We start from the raw sequence: 4029 nt of genomic DNA, 5'->3' as shown, positions 1-4029 counted from the left end.
CTCCATAATCTGCATGTGTGGCAGATGTGCTGAACGCATCCACATTTACAATGTGAGTCTCCTGTGGCCATGGGAGGCGCAGTGTGGGATGGGCTGTCCTCAGAGTCAGGGTTGACTTTGTTCTGTCTGCATGATGTCTAACTCACAGGGGCTCCTGAGCTGTGACTGGGCTCCAAAATGCTGAAAAATGGTACAGTATTAAAATAACATTAGTGTTTCATGCCCATGCTACAAAGAAGCATCTACTGCAAGCCTTAGAAAGAAAAAAAAAACAAAACAGCAAACAATGAAGGAGAAGGAGGAAAGAGAAGTGGCAGAAGGCTCTTTTTTCTGCATCACAAGCCACCCAGAGAATGTCTGTGTGTTTCACTTGGTTATTTATTTTGCATTATGATATCTGACATATCAGAAAACATGAAAGGCAGTTGTGAGCCTAAGACAAAAAGTAAAATGGCGCTTGAAAATGATTCTTAGTGAAGGCTTATTTTTGTTTTGTTGCACATGAGACTATCAAGCAGACAGGTTTATTTTAACTCTCTAACAAAATTTAGTGACTGGAGACAAACAATTGTCTGCTATTATCATTCCTGCTGCCAAAATTCATTAGGTTCAGGAACATCAACTAAACTGTGTGCTAGAAGGGAGCACACAGCTACCTACACTACTGATGAAGACGTGACCCCTGGAGCCAGTGTAGTGTCCACACAGATCCAGGAGACTCCATGGCCTATTAAAAAGTAAAATATCTCAAACCATAACCTTCCTGAAATTCATTGTTAGCAGGCCCATTCTGCAGCTGCATGTTTCTGTGTGCAAAAGACCTTGCTGTCTGTCATGAACCTTGTACCCAGTTTAGCTTTTTAAGGTCTGTACTTCATCAAAAAGTAAACACATTCTCCAGGATGCTGGTGTTTGGTTGCCAGCCTGAGAGAGGCAAGAGGCTGATGGGTCATATTAAAAAGTGCCCTTTTACCATGAGTTAAACTGATTTTCATTTCTTCTGAGATCTCAGCTGCAGAGAAAGGAAGCTAGCTGGAAAAGTCAGCTGGGCCTCAGCAAAATAACCTTCTTTAGAAATGTAGGCCCAGATCCCTGGGATGTATCTGACTCATGAAATAAATTTGAGTGAAAGAAAATTGTTTAATGACTTTGCTGCCTTTTCTTCTCCAAAGTAGTCAGGATCTTGTTTGGCTAATGATAACTGGAAAACACAGACAGCTCTGAATTGTATTGATTACTTATGTGTCTGGGTTTTTTTCCAGATATCCAGTTTTCCATCATCTTTGCATCAGAGAGATGTGAAGCAACAGCAGCATAATTTAGATCCCAGTATATTAAAAACCATGCAGAGTAGGGGTGCATTCATGTTTGTGGTGTCTGCAACCTCTGGGAAGTTGGTGTACTTGCTGAGCTGGAATCTATTGGAGTGAACTATTCTGAAATCCATGGAACTTTTTTAAATCTGTGTAAAGTGAATATATAAAAGCAATCACTTAAAAGGAGCTCTGTTTTTTCTGAATGGCTAAAGAAGATAAAGGAGAAAGGTAATCTGGAATTAGAGTTTAGTGCATCTGGAGAAGAGATTACGAGCTAGGTGATGTCAGCTCCTGCAAGCCCAGAGAGGAATCAAGAAGGTGTGTCCAAAGGGTGATGATTCAGACTCCTTAAAGAATGGAGCCAAGGTGTGGGATCTGCCCACAGAGATGTTCTGGAAATGCCTGGCTTGCCAGTAAGAGTGACAATAATGCCTGCTGGAACAAGCAGCAAGCTGACATCACAGGTCATGGTGTGATGCTGGGGGGCTGGGGGGTGAAGTCCAACTGGGGACACTCATCAAGCTGTCCCTGCTCAGGGCAGTGTCTGACACCAATTCCTCCACAGGATAGCCTCCTGCTTGTGTCCAAGCATGGAAGTCAAATGGAAACACAGAAAGGGAGGCAGCAACTGGGGCAAACAGGGAGATGGAACATGCTGAAGCCATCCATGGATTAGTCTCTGAAGCTGGGAATCTAAAGTGCAATAAAAATGAAGGAATCAAAGGTCAGCTTGTATATCAGCAGATGTTGGCCAAAATTGTTTCCCCTAACAAAGCTAAATACTATCCTCAATAACAATATGGCAGGGGTAGATGGTTTTCTTCAAGGAGCCTTCTGTTTAAAATACTTATATGTACACACATACATATAAATGTAAATATTTGTGTTTGACTTGCACATGGACCAAAAAGACATTAAAATAACCAATCAATCAACCAAGAAAAAAACTGAAAATATTCTCACCAGGAGTCTTGCAGGACCAAGGAATGTACAGGACACCAGGCTTTGTGAATAGCCCCTAGGAATACATCTACATTGTGTGACTGATACTCCATACTTAGGGCCAACAATAGTTTTTTAAAAAACGGTGCAAAAATTACACAGGCACTTCCATCACTCTAGATTACAACAAATACTCTGTGTTTGCCAGCAGCCAAGGCTGTGGAACAGCTATTAGCAGATGCTGACTGTAGGATGATGACCACTGTAAGTGGATGCTTATTTAAGGGACGTTTTCAGGAAACGGCCTGCTCTTAGGAACAGTCTATAAGTGAAAATGCACTTTGCAAGATTTTTACATCTTGCTGGCTTGCCTTTTGCCATTTTACAGCAAAGGAAATGTTAATGTGTAATAGAATTAGCATTTAGGAGAAGCCTAGAATGCTGTTCTTTGTAATATAGCCCAGTATTATTATTCAAGACAGGTCTTCTCACAGAGCAATTTAAGACCCCCAAAATTACCCATCATTACACAGACAGTCCATTTAACACTCTGAAGCTAATCACACAACAACCTACCCTTCCAGAGGAGATACAAAACCTCACTTGGGTTTTAAGTTCTGATAACAAGATGAGGTTCCAATTGAGAATTTCAGCTGTAAACCAAATGACCTTCAATGACTGTAGACTGGAAAACCTGGTGACTAATCTAAATAGATTTCCAGGCAGGGGGAAGAAAACACCACCCAGCTCTTGTTTCTAGTCCTCTGTGTTATTAGGGGAATGACAAAGACAAGCAGAATATGAAAAAAAGTCATGACTCCAGTGACCTTCATGTCTTTGTCCCAGAAAGGTCAGGAGTAATCAGCAAAACTTTAACTAGAGTTCAAATTCAGCTTTGCTGTCCTTAGAGGCTGGTAAAATTGAATATTCTGTTCTTGTGCTCTGTAAACAGCCACAGTAATTGGTGATGTTTCCCAGCACTGGCTATGAAGATGTACTGGCATGAGCATTAATTCAGAGAGAGACAGTATTTCACATGGTATATAGCAGATACAACCAAATCTTGATTTCAGCTTGCAATGCTGGAAATCAAAATCACATTCCTTTAAATGAGATCATACCAGGATATGAGCACATACCAGATTGTCTAGGACATGACTTTGCAGTTTGTCATGCTTGTCATCTAAGGCAAAACACCTATTGTCAATATCTGGAAAAAAACCCCATTAAATGGAAAGGCATCAGGCAAGTCAAAGTCTGCAAGAATAAGCCATGTGAAAATAGAAAATACAATGAGTAATGTAGAATAGAGCTCATAGGGACTTTCTGACCTTGGCCTGGAATGCTTTGTCCCTTTCCTCCTTTTACATGTTGTAAGACTTATTTATTTATTGAATATCCATTCTGATTAGAGCTGTAGGAATGACCATGTTGGATCAGACCACAAGAGACCACAACTTCCAGCATCATACTGTTAAGTGAGCAGAAGTTTAGAGAAAGTATAAGGAACTAAGGAAGAAATAAACATATATTCTTGAGGAAATTCCCCTTCTTGCTCTTGATAATAAGGAATTGCCTTATGCCTTACTATGTAGGAAGGTATAACCTCCCCAGTAGGATTTTTAGGAACCCTGGGTTTATACCTTGGGAGTTTCCTGTTGTCCACATTAATATTTTGTCAGATTTTGAATCCTGCTGAACATCTGACACAAATTATGGCCGCAGGAAACAATGCAACAGATTAATTTTGAGTGCAGTGAACACATGCGTA

Source organism: Parus major, chromosome 1, assembly GCF_001522545.3.
Source record: "Parus major isolate Abel chromosome 1, Parus_major1.1, whole genome shotgun sequence".
NCBI classification, from domain to species: Eukaryota; Metazoa; Chordata; class Aves; order Passeriformes; family Paridae; genus Parus; species Parus major.
Note: the sequence above shows the minus strand (reverse complement) of the source record.